We start from the raw sequence: 25,164 nt of genomic DNA, 5'->3' as shown, positions 1-25,164 counted from the left end.
TGTGGTGAGAGGAGGCATGGGATTTCAGTTGTTGCGCTAATGGACTGTGCGAGTTCAGCCTGAAGGGCAGCTCGCCAGTCAGGAGTGCAGAAACGCCCTTCAGAGCCACGGCAACAAGACCAAGCTCCGCGGCAGGCCCGAGCCCGGTGTTCCGGGAGGCCGCAGCCTCCCCGTCGCTTGTCAGCCCGACCCTCACGCCGGAGAAGCTTTGCTCCGAGTCCCGCAGTCAGCTGACCTCGGTGAAAACCAACGTCATCAGCCTGAACCGCTCACAAAACCCCAGGACAGGGCGTCCCGTGACAGAGCTTTCCCCCCCCCACCACCCGCCTCCCTCCCCTCTCACCTGCTCCTGCGGTCGTCGCCACCGCTGCGCTCCCCGCTCCCGGTACCACTGCCCTGCCGCACTCTTTCGCGGCGCCTCTCTCATTTCCGCCGCTGCGTTTGAAGTGTATCGATCCGCCGCAAAGAGTCCCTCCCTCATTGTCCCAGCTGCCGTGCCGGGTCAGGTAGGGCGTGTTGGAGGGAGGCTGATGGGCAGCTCGCGCTGTACTCTGGCAACAGTCATATTACGATCGTATTATTCAATGCGTGGAAAACAAAATAGTGTTCCCGATTATTTGGGGTCTCATTATGTTTCCCTTGGTGTTACTCCTACCGCTGGGCTAGGAGTTGACGGATTCAAGTTTCAGATGATCCCATGACACTATTTTCAAGAATGAAGGAGTTAGTATCAGTTCACTGGCCAACATTTATCCCTCAACAGAGGGGAACAGGTTACCTCTACTCAGCTGTAACTGACATTACAACTTAAAAGTATTAATTTTTACAGAAGTGCTTTGGGACATTCAGAAAGAATGTGGAATGACCTTTATTTCTCTTTACCCCAATAGATGACAACTTTTATTTATGCTTGCAGTCAGATGCAAACTTGTCATGTGGCAAAAATTGGTATCCTAATATTGCTGCAATTTGGTATTGAGACTAAAATTTCATTCTGCACTCACCACCACCTTCTGGCTGAAGAAGGTTCCCCTTATGCTTTTTAAAAATTTCCCCTCACATCGGAAATCTGTGCCCGCTTGTTTTAGCTTCCCCATATCCTGGGAAAATTATTGTTTACCTTGTGTATGCCCTAATGACTTTCTAGTAAGGTCTATAAGGTTTCCCCCTTAACCTCCTACGCTCCAGGAAAAAATGTTCCAGCCTGGTCTGACAATTCATTCCAACCAATCGGGTAAAATTCTTGTGAATCTTTTGCATTCCATCCAGCATAATGGTTTTGCTTGATGTCATCTGTCTAAAATTGACATGTTCCTCCTTCCTTCTCTGTTGGCTGGGAGAGAACTGCTCCCAGGGTGCTTAGAGAGGTGGCTCTGGAAATTGTGGAGTCACTGGTCGACATTTTCTAAAGTTTGATAGATTCGAGGGAGGTGCCTGTGGAATGGAGATTGGCTGATGTAATGCCATTTTTTAAGAAGGGAGGGAGAGAGAATTCGGGAAATTATAGACCAGTCAGCCTGACGTCAGTGGTGGGGAAGATATTGGAATCTATCATAAAAGGAGAAATAGCAGAAAACTTAGGCAGAAATAATAGTATCAGTGCTAGTCAGCAGGGATTCCTTAAGGGAAAATCATGCTTGACTAACCTTCTGGAATTTTTCAAAGATGTGACAAAGAAGGTAGCCAATGGATGTGGTGTACTTGGTCTTACAGAAAGCCTTTGATAAGGTCCCGCACAGGAGACTAGTAGGCAAAATCAAGGAGCATGGTATTGGGGGTAGGGTGCTGACATGGATAGAAAATTGGTTAAGAAATAGGAAACAAAGGGTTGGGATAAACGGGCCATTTTCAGGATGGCAAGATGTGACGAGTGGGGTACCATAGGGATCGGTGTTGTGTCCTCAGTGGTTTATCATTTATGTAAATGATTTGGATGAAAGGATTATTAACAACATGAGCAAATTTGCAGATGACACTAAACTGGGTGGCAGTGTAAAGTGTGAGGAGGATGTCAGGAAAATACAGAGGGACTTGGACAGGTTGGGGGAGTGGGCAGAGGAATGGAAGATAAAGTTCAATGTGAGGTTATACATTTTGGAGGCAGTAATAAAAGAGCAGAGTATTATTTAAATGGAGTCAAGCTAGGGAGTAGGGTAGTGCAAAAGGTGTACTTGTACACCAGTCATTAAAAGTTAGCATGCAGGTTCAACAAGCTGTAAAGAAGGCAAATGGCATGTTGGCCTTCATAAAGAGAGGATTGGAGTATAGGAACAGAGATGCCCTCCTGCAGTTATACAGGGCCCTAGTGAGACCTCGCCCTGGGACTATAACATGCTGGCATTCCTTAAAAAGATTCCTTCAGTTTACCTTGGGCTTCATGGAAACAATGTAAGAAGCCAAAGACAGAGTTCAGAGGAGGAAATGGAATGGACAATTAGTCATAATTTCAATTGATTAATCAACCACATTTTCTTTCAAGGCAGCAGTTCCACCCATCTTTTAGAAATAGTTTGGTGGCTCTGTGAATATCAGTACGATATCATTCACACTGAATTAGTCGGACATCACTGTGAGCCAAACATTGTGTACATTATGTAGGACGAGATGTTAACATCCCTTATTGCACTCCTGACACTTGCTGCCTAGACTCTGAGGGTTAGCCAAGTGTGGTGACATCTTCTGGGCTATCAAGTGGGCGCCCTCCTTCCTCAGTGTTTCACTGGTAGACCCACGACATTTTTGGAGGGTTCAGCAGTGAATCCCGGCATCCCGGGCTCACCCTCTTAGGTGCCATTCACTCACTTGGATACCCAGGTGGAATCCTTTCTCCTCATCCAGAGCCACTGACTACCCTTTTCAGCAGCTTTGGAGAAATCTTTGACTGCTTGTCGGTGTGACTTTCCTCGCATTTCCAACTCCCAGAGTAGCCTTGATGTCGACGTGGCTACAAATCCTCTGCAGCCTACTTCAACCAATCGGACCCTTGCCCTCCTGAAAAATGCAGGTTCATGAAATGTATTGCTGTTATTTGATGAAAAACAAAATCTGAACAGTTGTAATCTTAAATTTAGAGAATGCACTGTTAAATCTAAAACTAATTTGTTATGGAAAATATGAAAAATGTAAATGAGTATGTTTCCCTGTACATGCAAACATATTGGCAGTTGATATGAGGGGGGTGCAGTGAACTGGGATTCACTGGTAGTGTGTTGTGCTTATGCTGGCCCCGCCCCCATCTGCTCACCCTGGTTTCCTGCCTAAACCCAGAACCCTTCCAAAGACTACTGTGAAACTCTACCCTTAGTTATAAACTAATAAAAGCATTTGTTCTCCCTCCGGTCGTGAGAGCTTTTATTTGCGCTTCAGGGGGATCCAATAATCTGAGACATTATCAGCCAACTATCTAAGATCTTTTACTCCTTGCACTTGTAATTTTCAGTGTTCTAAGAGATCGGATAGCTCAAGGACTACACTCTCCATCATGCTGACTGAACACCAGTGTCTGGAAAAACCAGGGAAGGAGGTATTTGTGTCATCAATTCATTGCAGTGCATAGCTGTGACAGACATGTCCCAGTCTTGCCCCCCCGACCCGTGCCAAGAGAGTTCACCACCATCATAAAAGAAAGATTTTTTAAATTTGATTTGATTTTAATTTTTGCACCCTATCAGGCCTGTGGCTATTCTGGTCATTTCTTCCTTTCCCTATACTTGTGTCTCCTTTCCTCCAGCTTCCCAAACCCTGTTTTTCTCTCTCTCTCTTGTCCTATTCCTCCGTTTCTTTCCAGCTCAGCATTCCCCTCCCCCAATCTCTTGACTGCTGGCCCGTACTACTCCTCCTAACCCTTCTATCCCCTTCCCCCACCTTTTAATTCAGATGCTTGCCTGCTTTTTGCTCATTCCTTTACGATGGGCCTAAAATGCTATCTATCTTTGCCTCCTATGGACGCTGCAGGACATGCTGAGTTTCTCTAATCACGATTAACTACACTCACACATCTGTAAAGTTTCTTGCTAATCATGTCAAAGTAGTTGCTAAATCTCTCCACAACAGAGAAAAGAATTGCTCCAGGTTTAGGTCTGATGGAAAAGCTAAAAGCCAGAAAAAAATGGAGAATTATAAAACTGTGACACCATGCAACAAGCCCAGCAGAACAAACATTTGTACCTCATTAAAATGTCAATAATTATCAGGTGTGATGAGCTGCAGCAGCTTCCCATTTCCTTGTTAGTTCTACAATATTCTTGCTACTTGTATTTTACAGTCAAAGTCATACAAGATCACAAGATAAAGGAACAGAAGTAGTCCATTTGGCCCATCAAGTCTGGTCCACCACTCTACCATGAGCTAAACCGTTCTCACACGTAGTGCCAAATTCTGACCTTTCCCCCCATATTCCTTGATAACCTGACTAATTAGATACCTATCGATCTCCTCCTTAAACTCCCCCAATGATCGGGCCTCCACAGCTGTATGTGGCAACAAATTCCACAAATCCATAACCCTCTGGCTAAAGAAATTTATCCTCATATCTGTTTTAAATAGGTACCTTCTAATTCTAAGACTGTACCCTCTTGTCCTGGACTCACCCACCAAGGGAAACATTCACATCTACTCTGTCCATATGTTTCTGAGATCTCCTCTCATTCTTCTATACTCCAATGAATACAGTCCAAGAGCCAATAAATGCTCCTCATAAGTTAGCCCTTGCATTCCAGGAATCATCTGGTAAATCTTCTCTGAACTCTCTCCAACATCAATACATATCTTCTAAGATAAGGGGTCCAAAGCTTCACAGTACTCCAAATGAGATCTCACCAGTGCCCCATAGAAGCTCATCAACACCTCTTTACTCGTGTACACTATTCCTCTTGAAATGAATGCCAACATAGCATTCACTTTCTTTATTGCTGATCCAACCTGGTGGTTAATCTTTAAGTTATCTTGCACGAGGAGACCCAAGTCCCTTTGCACTTCCGAATTTTGAATTTTTTCGCCATCTAAATAATAATCTGCCTGCCTATTTCCTCTTCCAAAATGTACAACTGTACATTTCTCAACATTGTATCTCATCGGCCATTTCTTTCCCCACTCTCCTAAACTCTCCAAGACACTCTGCAACCTTTCAGTTACTTCAACACTTCCTACTCCACCCATCTTGGTGTCATCTGCAAACATGGCCACAAAACCATTCAATCCATAATCTAAATTATGGATATACATTGTAATATACATTGTAAAAAAACAATGCCCCAACAACAACCCCTGCAGAACACCACGAGTAACCTGCAACCAACTAGAATAGAATCCCTTTATTCCCACCATTTGCTTCCTGCCTATCAGCCAATGTTCCACCCAATGTAATATCTTTCCTGTAATTCCATGGGCTCTCATCTTATTAAGAAGCTTCTTATGCAGCATCTTATTGAAGGACTTTTAAAAATCAAATCACATCCACAGCCTCTCCCTTATCTATCCTACTTGAAATTGGTTGGTCAAGCAGAGGTCTTCCCTTCATGAAACCATGCTGGCTAGACCTATCATATTATGCACCTTGAGATATTTCTTTTTTTAAATATTATATTTATGAAAGAAAATAAACAACTATGATTACAAAAAGTGAAATATAACAATATCAAAATCAAAATTTAACATGGTTACAGAAAAAACAACCCCAAACCCCCCTCCAGACCTAAAACTACACCCCACCTCTATCCTACATCAAAACCCTTCTACCCACCAGAAGAGAAAGAAATAGAATTCACTTAATATATGATAAGGAGAGTTAGCGGGACTCAAAACCCTATCCTTATATTTTCAAACTAAAATAATCCAAATATGGGCTCCAATTCCTTTTAAATCATAATATTTTCCCTTAAATTATGTTATCTTCTCCAATGGAATACACCATCTCAATTCCAAATGCCATCTTTGTAAATTAAGATCCATGTGACCTTTCCACAAAATAGCTATACATTTCCTCGCCACTGCTAAAGCTAATCTCAAAAAAGCCATTTGAAATTTATAAAACAAACCCATTTCATTAATATCTCCAATTTTAAAAATTTTTGGATCTAAAGAAAATTTTATTCAAAAAATATTCTGCAAATAATCTCTTACCCTATACCAAAAAACAGCTAACTGTATCACAAGACCATACTGAGTGTAAAAACATGCCTTTCTGATCGTTACAACGAAAACACAAATCAGAAACACTCAAATTATATATTTTCAGATATTCCGAAGTCAAATATAACTGATGTATAAAATTATAGGTTACGTCTATACCTAACATTTACAATTTTTGTTCAAATATTTCTCCAATGATCATTATCGAAGTCAACTCCCAAGTCCTTCTCCCATTTAAGCCGTGATTTATGCAACTCAATTTTAGGCATTTTCTTCTCCAGTAATTTATACATTTCAGAAATAAAACCTTTCTTTCCCTCAATTATGAATCAATGTTTCAAATTTTGACTCTACAGGTAAAAGCAAATGTCATACAATAATCATACAACATTGATTTAATTTGATAGAAACAAAAAAGTGTCTGAGTAGGTATTTGATATTTTTCCTTTAATCTTTCAAATAATAAAAAAAACAACTCAATTCAAAGCAATCATTTATCATCTGAATTCCTTTCTGATCCCAAATTTTGAGGTTATTATTAACCGTAAAAGGTAAATATTTATTCTGATATAAAGGAATATATCCAGACAATTTACGTTGATTACCAATTTATTTATTTACCCCTTCCCAAATACCTATCAAATGAAATAAAATTGGTGATTTATAAAAACTTATTAATTTACCATTCGATTTATAAATAAAATAATCTCTTCTATCTTTTCCAATTCTATATCTGCCCAAGTCAAAGGGCTATCCAAATCAAACATTCTATTTACAATTTTTAATTGAGCAGCTTTAGAATAATTTAAGAAATTTGGAAGTTGCAAACCACCGAACTCATATTTCCATGTTAATTTATGCAAAAGAATTGAGCTTCTATTCCTGCAGTTTTATCTTTATTAGCCCAATTTAGTAATTTTTCGGGATATAAACTGAACTTAAATAAAAGTGAATTATTCCCTTTTAATGGATGGGTTCCTATTTATGATAGTTTGCCTTTTAAAATAGCTAGAGACCATTTTATATATTTAGGGATTAAGATTACTAAAAAACATAAAGATTTGTTTAGAACTAATTTTTTCCCTCTATTGGACCTGATCGGCAGTTTACTTACCAATTGGTCACCATTATCCCTATCCATGATAGGCCGAATTAATGCTATTAAGATGATGATCTTACCTAAATTTTTATATATATTTCAAGCTATACCTATTTTTGTTCCTAAATCTTTTTTTGATAAGGTCGATTCTAAATTGTCCTCGTATATCTGGCAAAACAAGAATCCTAGATTGGGGAAAAAATATTTACAGAAATCTAAACTAGAGGGAGGGTTGGCATTACCCAACTTTAGAATTTATTACTGGGCAATTAATATTAGTTACTTAAGGTACTGGTTGAATTATTCAGAATTATCTCTAAATCCCCATTGGGTAAATTTAGAAATTAAACCGATACAAAATTTTTCAATTAGCTCTATTTTGGGAGCTGCTCTCCCTTTCACTCTTACTAAATTATATAAATAAATTGATAATCCAATGGCTAAACATACACTACATATATGGTTTCAATTCCGGAGATTTTTTGGCCTAAGTCATTTTATCTTGGAAACTCCTATTGTACTAAATTTCCTTTTTCATCCCTCTCTAATTGATCAAGCTTATTTACTCTGGAAAGTTAAAGGTATAACATACTTTTCGGATTTATTCTTGGATAACTCTTTCATGTCATTTGAACAATTATCCATGAAATATGATTTACCTCGATCTCATTTCTTTCGATATTTGCAGATTAGGAGTTTCTTAGTTTCGACTTTACCCTCTTTTCCCAATCGGGAGACTACAACTGTTTTAGAGGATATACTATATTCAAAATTCCCTCCAAAAGGTGTGATATCTAAATTATATAATATAATTACAAAAATTAATTCTGGGACTTTTGGAAAGTTTAAAAATGATTGGGAAAGAGAACTCAACCTTCATATCTCCAATGAAAATTGGAATAAAATTCTGCGACTGGTAAACTCTTCTTCTCTATGTGCAAAACATTCACTAATACAGTTTAAAGTTGTTCATAGAGCTCATATGTCTAAAGATAAACTCCATCGCTTTTATTCTCATATCGATCCTATATGTGATAAATGTCAATTGGAAATAGCTTCCCTTACACATATGTTTTGGTCCTGTCCCTCTTTACAGAATTATTGGAAGGAAATTTTTTCCATTATATCTACTATTTTGAATATTGATTTACAACCACATCCCATTACTGCAATTTTTGGATTACCTATGATAGATTTGACTTATTTATCTCTTCCTGCGGATCGTATGATTGCTTTTCTTACACTAATGGCTAGAAGATCTATACTATTGAATTGAAAAGAGGTTAATCCTCCCACTGTTTTCCAATGGTTTACCCAAAATATACTATGTTTAAATTTAGAGAAAATTAGAAACTCTGTCTATGAATCCCCTTCTAAGTTTGAGTTAACCTGGCGACCATTTATTCAATATTTTCATTTGTGGTGAGTTGATCTGGCTCTGTTTTCTTTCTATGATTATGTATGATAATTGGGCTGTAAGATGAGATCGGAGTGATCGGCGTGGTTTAGCTATATCTGTAGGTTTTTTTTAAGTTTTTTTAATTCAGATTTGTTTTTTCTTCTTTTTTGGGGTTTTTTTTTTCTCTTTTTTCATATATTGTTATTAATTATATCTTTTATTTAGAGATAGTTCACACCCTAAACTGATCTAAAATGTTTTTTTATGATATATTTTTATTCTGTAATATTATTGTTTAATATCTCTGTATTAATTCATTACTTACTATGTATTTTTTATATCTCTTTGAACTGTATGTATTTATAAATTATAATAATAATAAAAAGATTGAAAAAGAAAGAAAGAATTGAGCTAATTTTCTCTTCCAGAAAAATGTCCTAACCACTGTATTCAAATCCTTTAAAAACTTTCTAGGAACATTACAAGGTATATTTTGAAAAGAAATACTGAAGTTTAGGAAATATATTCATTTTTATACAATTTACCCACCAAAGTTAAAGGTAAGTCCTTCCATTTATTTAAATCATCTTTTATTAGAGAAATTAACGATAAATAATTTAAATCAAATAATTGATCTATATATTTATTTACTTTAATACTGAAGTATTTAAATTGATTTGACCATTTAAAAGCTACCACTCCTTTACAACCAGAATAATCAGCTTCAGACAATGGCATAAGTTCACTTTTATTCCAATTCACTTTATAACCAGTTAATTCCCCATACTGTATGAACTTTTCCTGTAACACCTTCAACGACTCTAATGGTTCAGTTAAATAAATTAATATATCATCTGCAAATAAACTAATCTTATATTTATCCAATCCTGATTCCATACCCTTCATCTGGTCCAGGAGACTTATCTATCTTTAGTTCATTTAATCTCTCTAGTAATTCTGACTGTACTTGATTCTATTCCCTGAGATAGGTATGTTGCTAATGTCTTACAGTGAAGACTGATGCAAAATACTCATTTAGTTCCTCTGCTATCTCTTTATTATCCATTATAATTTCTCCAGCTTCATTTTCCAATCAGCTCTATATCTACCCATGTCTTTCTTTTATTCATCAAGCATTTTTTTAAAACTCTTAGTATCCTTTTGTATGTTATTTGTCAACTTCCTTTCATAATTCATCTTTTCTTTCCTAATGACTCTTTGTCTCTTTCTATAAGTTTTTAAAAGTTTCCCAGTCTTCTGTTTTTCCCACTAATTTTTGATTCCTCATATGCCCTCCCTTTTGCTTTTATTTTTAGCCTTAACCTCTCTTGTTAAGATGTGGGGGAAGACCAGCGGTGATCCCCTGAGGAAGTCGGGGTGCCGTCGCTGGGAGTCCAGACCCACAGTTAAACTTTTAAAATGCCTTCTGTTGAATTGCAGCAGGAGCTGCAGTTACCTTGTTCTGCCACCATGTCAGATAGAGCAGAGCTGAGATTTACTGATTCACAATGTATGCAATTGAATGCAGTTATTTAAGCTGTGATAAAGCCTGGAATGGATTTGTTGACATCTCAAATTAATGCAATGGTTCAAATAAATGCTGGTATAAGTTCAAAATTAAATATGGTTGAGACACAAGTGGATGCATCTTATGAAGATTTTTAAAAATTTCAGACTGCTTTTTTGGACTGTAAACAACAAGTGACTTCTAACAGAAAAAGTGTTGAAGGTGGAAAAATCAGTCATAGAATTAGGAGATCGTGAGAAGGAGCTGGAAAGAAAAATAGATTATTTGGAAAATCAAAGCAGAAGGAATAATGTGAAAATTGTTGGTTTGCCAGAAGATCCTCTTCGTTTTTTTAAAGATTGGATTCCGCAAATATTAGGGCAAGAATTTTTCTCTGGGGGATTGGCACTGGAAAGAGCCCATAGAGCTTTAAGAAACATACCCTCAGCTGGTCAACCCCTGGGACTGGTAATAATTTGATGTCTGAATTATTTGGATAGAGAAGCAATACTTCGACTTGCAGTACAAAATGCGAGACAACAACAAACCCCATTATTGATTCAGAATAGCATAGAGTTTTTTCTATCCTGATCTGAGTCAAGATGTCATTCAACGTCGATGCCGATTCAATCCAGTTAAAGAAGTTTTGTGCCGTAAAGATTATGTCTACTTTTCGTTACCCTGCAGTGTTGAAGGTGCTTTACGGAGATTATCAATATCGGTTTTTTTGAAACTGATTGTGAAGCAAAGATTTTTGTTGACTCATTGCCAGATATAAGAGGACAAAGATGTAGTCCACCATTATCTCCTAAAGGAAAATTTGGTAGCTCTGGAAACAGAAGAAATGGCAGAAATGGGAAAAATGGGAATGGAAAGAGTCTATCTCCTTCTGAAATGAGATCTTCGAGATTGGAGTCTTTTGGATGAAAAGAAGAATTTTCTTATTTTATTTTTTTCTTGTTATTATGATATTTTGATGTTACTGATTGTTTGGCTGGGGAGGGAGAGATTTGCACTAAGTCCTTTACTAGTCATCAGCCATTGGTGGATGATCCACACCCAATTTTTGTTTAGGGGATTACTACCTTTTGGTAGTTTTTTTTGGGGGGGGGTTTCTTTTTTTTCTACTTTTTTTTAGTTTTTAATTTGTGATTTTTTTAATTGGAGGGCCTATATATGTTGATTTGAGTTTTTCTATAAAGATATTATTCGTATTTAGTAATAATAGTAGATATGTCAAAGTTGAAGTTTGCTACTTTTAATGTTCAAGGATTAAATAGTCTGATTAAACATAAGCGAGTCTTGGCGTATATTAAGAAAATGAAAATTGATATTGCCTTTTTACAAGAAACACATTTGAATGTGAAGGAAAGCATGAAATTAAAAAGGGATTGGGTTGGGCATGTTTAATTCCAGAGCTAAAGGTGTAGCAATTTTGATACATAAAAATTTATCTGTTGAATTACAATCAATGGAGGAAAAGGCAAGATGTATTCTTAAATTGAATTGTAAAGATTTTTTTGTGAATTTTGCTTTACTTAATATTTATGCTCCAAATGCAGAGGATGAAGTATTTATTTCGGATGCATTTTTATGTTTGGGTCAAGCTAATGATAATATTTTAGTTGGTGGTGATTTTAATTGTGTTTTGGAACCTTTATTAGATAAATCTCCAAAGAAAGTTAAAAAATCCAAGATGGCAATTCAGGTCCAAGCGTTGATGAAAGATCTTAATTTAGTAGATATTTGGTGACGTCTTAATCCAACAGAGAATGATTTTTCCTTTTATTCATCTAGACATGAATAGTTTTCAAGGATTGACTTCTTTTTAGTATCAGCACATTTACAAGGGAAAATACAACAAGCGGAATATAAAAGTAGGGTGATTTCAGATCATTCTCTGTTATATTTTACATATGAAACTTCTGAGAAAATTCAAATAGCTTATCATTGGAAATTTAATACAATGTTGTTAAAAAATACAGAATTTATTGATTTTTTTGAAAAAACAAATTAATTTTTTTTAAAGAAAATTCTAAATCTGTTCAAAGTAAGTTTGTATTATGGGATGCTATGAAAGCCTATTTGAGAGGACAAATAATTAGTTATACTTCTAAAATAAAAAAGAATCAATTAAATCAGAGTTTTGAATTAGAGAAACAGATCAATGAGTTAGAAAAGGAATTTCAGAAAGATGTTACAGACGATCAGAAAATAGAATTATCTAGGCTGAAATTGAAATAAAATACCTTGCAATCTTATCAATTTGAATGTGTGATTAATAGGACTAAATAACGCTATTAAGAATGGGGAGAGAAAGCACACAAGGTATTGACATGGCAATTAAAGAAAGAACAGATATCAAAGACTATTAATGCTGTTAGACGGAATTCTCTTATTACATAAACCTCGTGAGATTAATGATGAATTTTATTCATTTTATAAAAAGCTATATACATCTGAAGGAAAACAGGAAACTGGATCGATTGATTTTTAAAAAATCACAGTTGAATTGACCGATATTAGAGGATGGGGCAATACAAGAGTTAGAAGAACCATTTACTGATTCAGAAATTAAAATGGCTATGCTGGAAATGCCGAACGATAAATCGCCTGGTGATGATAGATTTTCAGTTGAATTTTATAAAATTTTATAAAGGTATCTTCATACAGACCAATTTCATTGTCAAATGTAGATTATAAAATAATAGCTAAAATATTAGCAATTAGATTGGCTAAATTTTTACTGAAGTTGATTCATATTGATCAAACAGGTTTTATAAATAATAGATATGCTTTGGATAATATTTTGTGACTGATTAGTTTGATTAATAGATTTCGACAATCTTTAGATCATCCGATGGTGATATCCTTAGATGCAGAAAAAGCATTTGATAGAGTTGAATTGAATTTTTTTGTTTAAAGTTTTGTAGAAATTTAAGTTTGGTCCTTCTTTTATTGGTTGGATTAGGGCTCTATATAGTAAACTGGTAGCTAGAGTATTAACGAATGGTTTGATTTCGGAATCTTTTAAGTTAACTCAATCAACTCGTCAAGGTTGTCCTTTATCACCAGTTTTGTTTGCGTTAGTGATTGAACTTTTGGCACAGTTGATAAGACAAAAGACAAGATACAAGGTATGAAAGTTTTAGATGAGGAGTATAAAATTAATTTATTTGCTGATGACGTATTGGTGTATTTAACAAATCCAGCTCAGTCACTTTTGAATTTGAATGAATGTTTAATATAATATTGATGTCTTTCTGGATATAAAGTTAATTGGGAAAAAAGTGAAATATTACTGGTAAGTGAAGGAGATTATTCAGTTTATAATAATATTATTTATTTTAAGTGGACTGATCGAATTAAATATCTGGGTATAATTTTGAATGTTAATTATCAATCTTTATACAAATTAAATTATGCTCCATTAATGAAAAAAATTACAACTGATTTGATTAAATGGAAAGATTTACCTATTAATTTAATGGGAAGGATAAATACAATTAAGATCAATATCTTTCCGCGTATATAATATTTGTTTCAATCTATTCCGTATTTACTTGATAAAATTTTTTTCAAGATTTAAATAAAATGGTTTGGGAGTTTTTATGGAGGGGTAAATTTTTGAGAGTAGCTTTGAATAAATTAACTTGGAAATATGAGTTAGGGGGATTACGTTTACCACATTTTCAAAATTATTATGAGGCAGCCCAACTTAAATTTATGAGTTCATTGATGGATTTGGTACGGCCTCCTAGTTGGGCTAAAATTGAGATGGCAAGTATTTCTGAATTTGAAATACATCAATTTTTGTTTAGGTGGAATATGAATTTGTTACAACAATATAATGTGCCTATACTAAAACATTTAATGAAGTTATGGATAAAGAAAAATAAAATGATAGGTTCTAGAGGTAAATTATTGGCTTTGACTCCATTGTATAATAATCAACTTATTTCTTTTTCAATACATAATCAAAGTTTATTGCATTGGAGATTTAAAGGTGTGAAAAATTTGGGAGATTGTTTTAAAGAGGGTAAGTTTTTATCTTTTAATCAGATGAGGGAAGATTTTGGTATTGATAAGAATTCTTTATGATCAAATTTGATCTTTGGTAAAATGTATGTTTGGTAGAGAGATGATTTTACCTAAAATGACTAAATTTGAGACTTTGCTTATAAAGGTACCAGAGAAGGGTTATATTTCATTTATGTATCAAATATTACAGGATGGTATGGATAAAAAGGGTTGGGATAGATCTAAAATTAAATGGGAAGCGGATATTGGTTTTACTTTTTCTGAAGAGGATTGGTTAGATATCTGTTATGATAGTGTAACTAGATTGATAAATGCTCGTTATGCAATGATTAATTATAATTTTTTACATCAATTATATTTGACTCCTGAAAAATTAAAAAAACATATGGTTTTAATGAATCAGATTTGTGTTTGTGATGCGGTGATACAGTTGGAACTTTTTTTCATGCCGTTTGGTCATGTATACATATACAATCTTTTTGGAAGAAAATTCAATCGTTTTTAGAATATCTGTATAAGATTAAAATAGTTTTAGATCCAACAGTATTTTCATTGGGTAGTTTGCAACCTCTGAAAGGCTTGGGATTAGATAAGTTTCAGCTTGTTTTTGTATATTTAGCTTTATCCATAGCGAAAAAATGTATTGCTAGTATGTGGAAAGATACAAATATGATTGATATTAATAGATGGCATGATGAGATGAAATATTGTTTAATAAAGGAAAAAATTACGTGTTTCTCATGATAAATAATTTTGTTATTAATAAGTGGCTGTTATATTTGGAATATTTACATTTGAATTTATACTGATTAGATTTTAATATGTATATTTAACTTTTTTTAAAATATCCTTTCTTTTTTCTTTTTTGTGGCTCTCCTTAGGAGAGTTGGCTGAAGGGGGGGATTTTTTTTCTTTCTTTTTCTTTCTTTTTTATATATATAAAAAATGTTCATGTTTAATTGCTGTATATGTCATATATTATTTGTTTTTTGAACGAATAAATAAAGTTTTTTTTTAAAAAACCTCTCTTGTTAGCCATATTTGTGCCATTTTTCCATTCATAATTTTTTTCTTGGAATAAATCTATCCTGCACTTTATTCTTGTTGAAATATCATCCAATTCTACTCTGCCATCCCTCCATCTAGCCTACTTTTCCAGTCAACTTAGTTCAGTTCCTCTCTCACTGTAATTTCCTTTGTTCCACTGAAATATTCTTTGGCTTGGCTTCGCGGACGAAGATTTATGGAGGGGGTAAAAAGTCCACGTCAGCTGCAGGCTCGTTTGTGGCTGACCAGTCCGATGCGGGACAGGCAGACACGATTGCAGCGGTTGCAAGGGAAAATTGGTTGGTTGGAGTTGGGTGTTGGGTTTTTCCTCCTTTGCCTTTTGTCAGTGAGGTGGGCTCTGCGGTCTTCTTCAAAGGAGGCTGCTGCCCGCCAAACTGTGAGGCGCCAAGATGCACGGTTTGAGGCGTTATCAGCCCACTGGCGGTGGTCAATGTGGCAGGCACCAAGAGATTTCTTTAGGCAGTCCTTGTACCTTTTCTTTGGTGCACCTCTGTCACGGTGGCCAGTGGAGAGCTCGCCATATAATACGATCTTGGGAAGGCGATGGTCCTCCATTCTGGAGACGTGACCCATCCAGCGCAGCTGGATCTTCAGCAGCGTGGACTCGATGCTGTCGACCTCTGCCATCTCGAGTACCTCGACGTTAGGGGTGTGAGCGCTCCAATGGATGTTGAGGATGGAGCGGAGACAACGCTGGTGGAAGCGTTCTAGGAGCCGTAGGTGGTGCCGGTAGAGGACCCATGATTCGGAGCCGAACAGGAGTGTGGGTATGACAACGGCTCTGTATACGCTTATCTTTGTGAGGTTTTTCAGTTGGTTGTTTTTCCAGACTCTTTTGTGTAGTCTTCCAAAGGCGCTATTTGCCTTGGCGAGTCTGTTGTCTATCTCATTGTCGATCTTTGCATCTGATGAAATGGTGCAGCCGAGATAGGTAAACTGGTTGACCGTTTTGAGTTTTGTGTGCCCGATGGAGATGTGGGGGGGCTGGTAGTCATGGTGGGGAGCTGGCTGATGGAGGACCTCAGTTTTCTTCTGGCTGACTTCCAGGCCAAACATTTTGGCAGTTTCCGCAAAGCAGGACGTCAAGCGCTGAAGAGCTGGCTCTGAATGGGCAACTAAAGCGGCATCATCTGCAAAGAGTAGTTCACGGACAAGTTTCTCTTGTGTCTTGGTGTGAGCTTGCAGGCGCCTCAGATTGAAGAGACTGCCATCCGTGCGGTACCGGATGTAAACAGCGTCTTCATTGTTGGGGTCTTTCATGGCTTGGTTTACACATCCTGATATCAACTTCTCCTTTTCAAATTTGAAACTGAACTCAATCACTAAGGGCTCCATTATCTTTAGTTCCCTAATCACCTTAGGTTCGTTACACATCACCATCAAAAACCGCCAATCCCCTGGTGGGCTTATTGACAAACTGTTCCAAAAACCCATCCCGTGGTCATTCTACAAACTCTCTCTCCTGAGATCCCAATCCCAATTTCATGTTAAAATCACCCATAATTACTTTGACATTTTCCTTCTGACACGTTTTCTATTTCCAGGTGTAACTTGTAGTCCACCTCCCGGCTACTGTTTGGGAGCCTGTATATAACTGCTAATAGTCTCCTTTTACCTTTGCCATTTCTTAACTCAACCCATAAGGATTCTACCTCTTCTGACCCTTTGTCCCTTCTTTCTTGTGATTTAATATCATTCCTTACCATCAGGATCACACCACCCCTTCTGCCTACCTGCCTATCTTTACACTGTGTACCCTTGGACATTCAGCTCCCAATCATATACATCATTAAGCCATGTCTCGGTGATGGCCACAATGTCATATCATTTAATCTGCGGCTGTACAACAAGGACATCTCCTTTATTTCTAATGCATTTAAGTACAGTACACTTAGACCTGTATGGAAACAAGGCACTCAGTCCACTGTGTCCGTGCTGACCTGTGGACACCCATATTAATCACATAGCCTGTAATCCCTTAAATTTAGATCCTTAACTGCTGGAAATATGACTGTCAGTGATGACCAGATAACATCAGAAATTGTCAGCAGTCCACAACTGGAGGAGGGCAGATATCTCAGCTTGTCCAATCAGAGACATATGTATACCCTCATCCTATCCCTATTACCACTGGTGGTTATAAAATTATAATCTATACACCTGTCAAATGCCATCCGCACTCTGCTTCCAACACTCTCCCATGTACTCACCTCTCAATGACAAATGTTCCCCTCAGATTCTCTCAAATTGTCCTACCCTTTACCCTAAATCTATGTTCTCAAGTTCCATTCATTTTTGTAAGGTGAATATGGAAGAAAAAAAATTAAACTCCCATGATGGGAACAGATAGAATGCCATTCCTCTATAGGAAGTAGACTGCAGGCACGGCTGTACCTCCAGAGAACGGTGGTTCCCCACATCCAGGTTCCCTCGAGATGCCACTCCCCAGCACCACACAAAAGTGAGGTGATTCAGAAAACTGACCTTCTACACGGTGCCAAGGAATGTGGAGAACTATAGCCCAAGGAATCCAAAAATGGACACCACCGCTCTCAGGGCACAGCAACACCCAAAAACCACCTCCAGCAGAGAAACACATGGTATTAGCTAAATTCAAAGATTTTTCAATGAAAGAAGGTACTCTCAAGTTTTTTAAAAAATGAGAATGAAGTAGATATGGTGGATAGCCAGCACCTTTTTCTTGTGTCACTAATAGCAAATACCAGAGGATCTGTTTAAGGTGAGTGGAGGAAAATTTAGGGAAGATGTCCAATGTAAGTTTTTTACATTGAGAATGTTAGGTGCTGGGAATGCATGAAGGTGGTGGTTGAGGCTGGTACAATAGGGACATTCCAAAGACTTGAATAAGCGAATGGATGTAAGAAAGTTAGGGTGTTATGAGTGCGAGATATGGAGAAAAGAGATTGTTGAGTAGGTTTACATCGGTCAGCACAACGTCATGGGTGAAGGGCCTGTACTGCTGCTAATAATCTATGTGGAAATGAATAGAACACAAAATGTGAAAGACGAAAGTGCAGGCAGAAGACAGGAAGAACTGAAAATTTCCTCATAATTTGTCTGTGTACTGATTCTGGGTGGATCATGGAGGGAAAGCTGTAATCTTATAAGTTTCTTTTACTAACTAGAGTATAGCACCAAAAGCAGTCTCACCATTTTTTCAGATTTATTGTCAGAGAACATACATGACATCACGTACAACTCTGAGATTCCTTTTTCCTGTTGGCGTGACAGAATTACCATTAATTGGTAGTGCAAAATTTAACTGTGCACAGCGTAACATGTAAACAATCGAAAGAATTGTAGCATTCATGCTACGCGAGCATGGAGAAGAACGACACACACACCAAAGCCTTGAAAACAAGACTGGTTTATTGCATTGGCCATCGCATTTATATGGGCCCCAGGTGCTGACATCAGAGCCCCGCATCATTGGAGCACTGGCCTGGGATTGGCCAGCATTCCCGCCAGAGTTCACCATCTTCACGGAATGTGGGAGGTCACCTGGGACAATGGCCAATGTCACCCCCAGGTCCACACAGACACCATATTTGTCAGCCATTTTGTGGGCTGGTCCATGTCTCCATGCAAAAGCTGCAAAACGAGCCCCCACCCCCTGAACCGGCGATCAGGCCTTGTCCGTTGACTTGGGCGGTCTGTCCTGTGTTGCGGGGGAGGAGTGGTGACTGGCGCATTTCAGTCCAAATACCCTGGTTTCAGACAGTCAATGGTAAGATTCTCCTTCTTACCACCGATGTCAAGGACGAAGGAGGAGCCATTGTCCCTAATGACTCTGAAGGGCTTCTGGCTCTGAAAGTTTCCTGACTGTATTGGAAGTTTTTATCTGGAGCTTGGGTTGCCAATGGATCGTGAGTGCTGGAGGCGAATCTACAAACAGTGTTTCTAAAGGCACTCTCTTTTGCTTCTCTTTTTCCTCTAGGGGCACTGGGCAATTCTCATGGCAACTCTTTGCCTTACAGCAGGCAAAAGGACCTTTCATTTTAATGTTACATTTTCTTTTATTTTTAAATTATTTTTCTTGAGTAATATCATACAACCATACATCATAGGTCCTTCTTTCTTCTTTGGCTTGGCTTCACGGACGAAGATTTATGGAGGGGTATATCCACGTCTGCTGCAGGCTCGTTGGTGACTGACAAGTCCGACGCGGGACAGGCAGGCACGGTTGCAGCGGTTGCAAGGGAAAATTGGTGGGTTGGGGTTGGGGTTGGGTGTTGGGTTTTTCCTCCTTTGTCTATTGTCAGTGAGGTGGGCTCTGCGGTCTTCTTCAAAGGAGGTTGCTGCCCGCCAAACTGTGAGGCACCAAGATGCACGGTTGGAGGCGAGATCAGCCCACTGGCGATGGTCAATGTGGCAGGCACCAAGAGATTTCTTTAAGCAGTCCTTGTACCTCTGATGCACCTCTGTCACGGTGGCCAGTGGAGAGCTTGCCATATACCACGATCTTGGGAAGGCGATGGTCCTCCATTCTGGAGATGTGACCCACCCAGCGCAGTTGGGACTTCAGCAGCATGGATTCGATGCTTGCGGACTCTGCCAGCTCGAGTCCTAATAACTTATATATAATATACATTTGGAATGGTATCATTATCAGAGAAACAATAATACATGGACTCATATTCCAATCTTAACATATAGTGTTACGAGCCCAGAGGACCCCAAAACCCTGCAGCAGTAGATATTCACCAAGGCAAATGGTTACTTAAACAAAAGTTGCATTTAATTATTTGTAAACTTAAAAACAGGATCAAACTTTAACTTATCACTATTAACTTACTTAACCTAACTTAACCCCCTTCTAATTATGAGCACACGTGTATGTAATATGTATGTAAGTTCAGAAAAGTTCTTTGATTCACAGTCCAATCTCACTTTTCACTCCTCCAACTTCATTGGTTGCAGGCAATTCTTATACTGTGCACAGAATTTAACATTTATGAATTTCACCAGGCTTTGGTGCTTGAAAGGTAATTGGTTACCACTCAGGAAGGTTCTTGTTGGTTTTCAGAGAGAGAGAGATTTGTTGTTCCTGGACACAAACTGATTCCTTTTAATCAGCCACTTCAGTGTCTTACCAAAGAAACTTGCCCCATCAGGGTTTTCTCGATGATAACCTCTTTCTTTCAGGTCACCACAGAGTTCCTTTTTGTTTCCCTTATTTCAAGTGAAACATTAGGCAGTCAGTCCTTTCCTCTTGTATGGACCACAAGGGCTTTGACCAGGCTGAACTAAGCACTCACAACCCATCTTCAAAATGGGGGTTTTCCACAAGCTTGCCAGCTTGATATGTTCAAATACCAGCTGCTGCCTCTGAACTCTCTCTCCCTCTCTCTGAGAAAAGACTGTTTTACTCTCTCTGCTTGTAAAACCACATGACCCTCTTAGAACAGCAAGCAGCCCTCAGACAGACTTTGGCTCGGAATCTAATCCTCTGAGTTCTTTCATCTGTTGCTTTTCAAAACCGCAATCCATTAGTGAAGTCCCTGGTGCACTCCCTAAAGCTTTTGCAAAGGTATTTGGAGCTGGCCTGTTTAGTTTGAGAAAAGCTCCAGTGCAAGAAATAAAAAATATTTTAAAAAATCTAAATGATGTAGATTAAAAAAAATATTTGGCTGTTTATGTGCCCGAGGGTGATTAATTTTTGGCCTCCACTTCTGTTTACCATGTACATTCAGTTTCACCACTAAATATAGGAGTTTTCTTTATTTACCCTTTTTGATCCTCCATCCAATTGTCACTATAAACACATCTTTAACCCTTTCCTCCTCAGGGCAGAGAGTTTTCCTTGCTTTAGATTTGCAGTTGGTGTCTGAATGAAGGATGGTTTAGACGGTTTTGCAACCATTTGAAAACCAGTGTTAAATATAAATCATTTGAAAATCTAATTTAACCTCAGTTTAAGAGAAAGGTGATACTTGCGTTGTACGAGACATGAATTTCAAGAATGAATAAATTAGTTGAATCAAAAAAAAGTTAAAACCTTTTGCAACCACAGTGACTGAGCAGCTCCAGTATCTCTAAGAATTTTAACTGGAACCTCTGATTCTCCCTTTTTTACTGAAACCAAGCCCGATTACACAAAAAGTTTGAAATCATCCATGGCACCCTTACTAGGTTTGAAACATCTGCTCGCCTTAAATTCAACTGTCTGAATACTTGCTTCTGGTAAAACCTCTGTTTCTCGTCTCGTTTGCAACACTAAACAATTCGCAATAACATGACCAAGTTTCTTACAAAAATGACATACAAATCTAGAAGTTCTGTCGTTTCCCACCTTACCTTCATCTTTCTCTTAACCTTTTCCCCAGACTTAATTTCAGGCTTACTATTCAAATTCATCCACTAACCTAACCGTTTGCTGCCATGTTCTCACGCGTCTTTCATCCAGGTAAATTTAATCTCATTTGGAACACACCTTTTAATTTCCTCAATTAATATCAATTCTCTTAATCTTTCAAAATCATTCTTTATTCCTTTTGAGGTGAACCAACGGTCAAAACATACAGATTTTGAAAGAGCAAAATCCATATAAGATTGGTTCCATGTTTTCACCAACCTCCTAAATTTTTGTCTGTATGCTTCTGGAACTTCTGAAAACTCCTATATTTAGCTTTCAATACTGCTTGTTTAACAGTATCATAATTTGCCACTTGCTCTGTAGTCAAGCTAGAGTATGAAATTTGTGCTTTCCCCTTCAACATACATTGAAGTTTAAGAGGCCATTTTTCTTTTGGCCATCTTGAGCTCTCAATGACCTTTTCAAAAAGCTGAAAATATGTATTTATATCTTTCTCCTCAAAAGGAGGAACTAGATTTACCTCTGTACTAACCAAAAACCTCTCCCCAGAAATTACAGCCTCAATTCTCTTACCTCCCTCCATCTCAATTTTGATCTTTTCCAATTGAAACCATCTGTCTCTTTCAATTTCCTCCCTACTTTTTTCAGTTTCCTCTAATTCATTTCCTCTGTTTTTCAGTTTCCACTAACTCATATTTCCTCCGTTTTTCAGCTTCTTCACATTGTTTTTCAGCCTCCTCTCCCTCATCTTGTTGTTTCCGCAACTCAAAGTTCCATTTCTCATTTTCTTCAAACACCCTCAATTTCTCCAATTCCAATTCAACAGATCTTTCCTCCAGAAAATTATCTGTCTTTCTCAACAAATATTCCCTCATCTATATAACATTTCACTATAATCCTCTGTATTTGTATTTTCCTCATCCAATGCTCGACTTCAGTCAGCTTTAATGCCTTAGAAATACCCATCAGATCCTCTTTTCTCTTGCTCGGCAGGTGATGATTGTGACAAAAATGTATCAACATCCATAGCTGCTGTTTTTCCACACACACAAGCTTTAAATTAGCTTGGAAAAACCAATTAACTAATAAATTACAAAAACTCCAAAACTTTAAGATCCCAAAACTCCAATTTTCAATCCGAAAGGATGAGCCGCCAAAATGTTATGATCCCAGAGGACCCCAAAGCCCAGCAACTATAGATAATCACCAAGGCAAATGGTTACTTAAACAAAAGTTGCTTTTAATTATCTCTCAACATGAAAACAGGATCAAACTTTAACTTATCACTATTGACTTAACCTCTTTCTAATTGTAAGCGTGCATAAATGTAATGTTTGTGTAAGTTCAGAAAAGTTCTTTGATTCACAGTCCAATCTCACTTCTCACTCCTCCAAGTTCACTGGTTGCAGACAATTCTTATACTATGCACAGAATTTAACATTTATGAATTTCACCAGGCTTTGGTACTTGAAAGGTAATTGGTTACCACTCTAATAAGTGGTTCTTGTCGGGTTTCAGAGAGAGATTTGTTGTTCGCTGAACAAAAACTGATCCCTTTTAATCAGCCACTTCAGTGTCTTGCCAAAGAAACTTGCCCCATCAGGGTTTTCCAGATGATAACCTCTTTCTTTCAGGTCACCACAGAGTTTCTTTTTGTTTCCCTTATTTTAAGTGAAGTGTGAGACAGCCAGTCCTCTCCTCTTATATGAACCACAAGGGCTTTGACCAGGCTCAACTAAGCATTCACAACCTGTCTTCAAAATGTTTTTTTTCTACAATCTTGCCAGCTTGTCATGCTCAAGTACCAGCTGCTACTGCTGCTGAACTCTATCACTGCAGAACTCTCTCTCCCCCTCTCTCTCAAGCCTCTATCAGGTGGCTAAATACCCAATGTAAAGCCACATATTCTACCCGAATGCGGCTGTCAGGAGGCCGCCTGATGCAGCTTGGAGGAGTACTCACCGACCCTGCTCCTGAAGGTATAATCTCTGCATCTGAGCAGTCCCGAGGCACCAGAATACAGCCATCTGAAAGGGACTGCTAGGCAGCGGGATGATAATCAGCCGGTGACCCAACTCCCTGCACCTGACAGCCCCCCCCCCTCCCTTGACATCCCATGGACAGGAACCAGAGTGCGCTCCGAGACGCCTCTCCTGCAGCTGTCCCTTTCAGGTGGACTGTGCAGCGCTTTCAGGGCTGCCACCTGAAAGACCATTCCACAGGTCTGTATCCACTTCTGCAGGTGCATTCTTGGCAGAAAATGCACCTGAAAGCAGTCTCAGACAGAAGCCTGTTTTACTCCCTTTGCTTGCAAAATCACACGACCCTCTTAGAACAGCAAACAGCTCTCAGACAGACCGTGGCTCCCAACCTAATCCTTTGAGATTTTTCATCTGTTGCTTTTCAAAACAACAATCCATTAGTAAAGTCCCTTGAGCACTCCCCAAAGCTTTTGCAAAGATGTTCGGAGCTGGCCTCTCTAGCTTGAGCAGAACTCTAGTATTTTAAATAAGATCTGTTTTGTTTGTAAAAACCTGCCACACTTTATCTCCCCAAATCATACCTACATAAAATATAAAACAACATATTATGTCAATAGTGAATAGTAAAAAGGAAAACAAAAGGTTGATTATACAGATCTAATCCTGTCCACCAACCAAGGTTGGAATTGGTATTCAAGCAGACTTGAAATTGAGGAACGGCCTCCAGAGATCTGACAAAACATGCCCATTTACTGCATCTCCGCACCATGATCATTCCAAATATGAAAGTAAGCTATTAATGGACCCCGACTCTTATTGAAAGAGATCTTAATCTTCCTAACATTATGTCTGATTTTATTTTCCAAACTTATAAAGGACGTAATATCCAATAACCATTGTCTATGGGTGGATGGAAAATCCTCTTTCCATTTCAGCAATACTCCTCTTCTAGCCAGTAATGTAGAAAATGCTAAGACCTGTTTTTGCTTCAATGTTAAATAACATTGCAATCAATGGACTTGGTTCTAGATCGATCCCAAAAACAGCTGAAAATTATCTGAAATGCTGTCCAATATTCTGCTAAATTGTCACATTGCAATAAAAGGAAATTTGATATCAGTAAACCTTCCAAAATTGCAGACTCATGGCAGTTGAATGAGACACAATTGCCTGTTGTGCCTTATGTTCCCTTGCCAAACTTAAATTATTTCTGGTCTGCCATTCAATGACCCCCCAACCCCCCACCCCACCCCCCAAACCCCACACACACTTAACATTTGTTTTTCTGCATCTCTCTTTATTTTGGTGGTAATTAACACAAATTATGCTTTTTAGTTACAGACTCCATTCCGACATCAAAGCTCCTTGGAATTTTGGATTCCCATATTTTGCAAATTTGAAGGGGTCAGCAAAGAATGTTATCTGCAGTATTCCATCAAAATAATGTGTCAATACTCCAGTTGGTTTGAGGCGATGAAATGCACACTGTTGACGTTACTTCCTTATGTTTAAATTAGACTTCTTTTGAGCATTTCTCTCTTGGTGCTGGATCTTTGCCAGAATTCAAGTTTCAAACTCATTAAAAAAATTAGTGACTTCAAA

The 25,164-nt window shown here is 38.0% G+C and overlaps 1 protein-coding gene and 1 long non-coding RNA gene across 3 annotated transcripts in view; one reads left to right on the top strand and one right to left on the bottom strand.

Moving 5' to 3' along the window:
* rab5b (RAB5B, member RAS oncogene family) overlaps positions 1–448 on the bottom strand; it is an 83,709-nt gene extending 83,261 nt beyond the window's left edge. The window contains exon 1 of the mRNA XM_069934505.1: positions 344–448. The gene's annotated coding sequence lies outside the window, so the exon portion shown is untranslated. The remainder of the gene's footprint in view (positions 1–343) is intronic.
* On the top strand, positions 326–25,164 carry LOC138761785 (uncharacterized). 2 transcript variants are annotated; one of them, XR_011356504.1, is made up of 4 exons: positions 326–506; positions 3,440–3,523; positions 9,102–9,187; positions 24,898–25,164. It is a non-coding gene; the product is annotated as an uncharacterized lncRNA (long non-coding RNA). The 2 variants fall into 2 exon arrangements; XR_011356505.1 differs by lacking the exon at positions 9,102–9,187.

Source organism: Narcine bancroftii, chromosome 4, assembly GCF_036971445.1.
Source record: "Narcine bancroftii isolate sNarBan1 chromosome 4, sNarBan1.hap1, whole genome shotgun sequence".
Taxonomy (NCBI): domain Eukaryota; kingdom Metazoa; phylum Chordata; class Chondrichthyes; order Torpediniformes; family Narcinidae; genus Narcine; species Narcine bancroftii.
The sequence above is the reverse complement of the archived record's forward strand: the minus strand, read 5'-3'. Positions and strand labels throughout refer to the sequence as shown.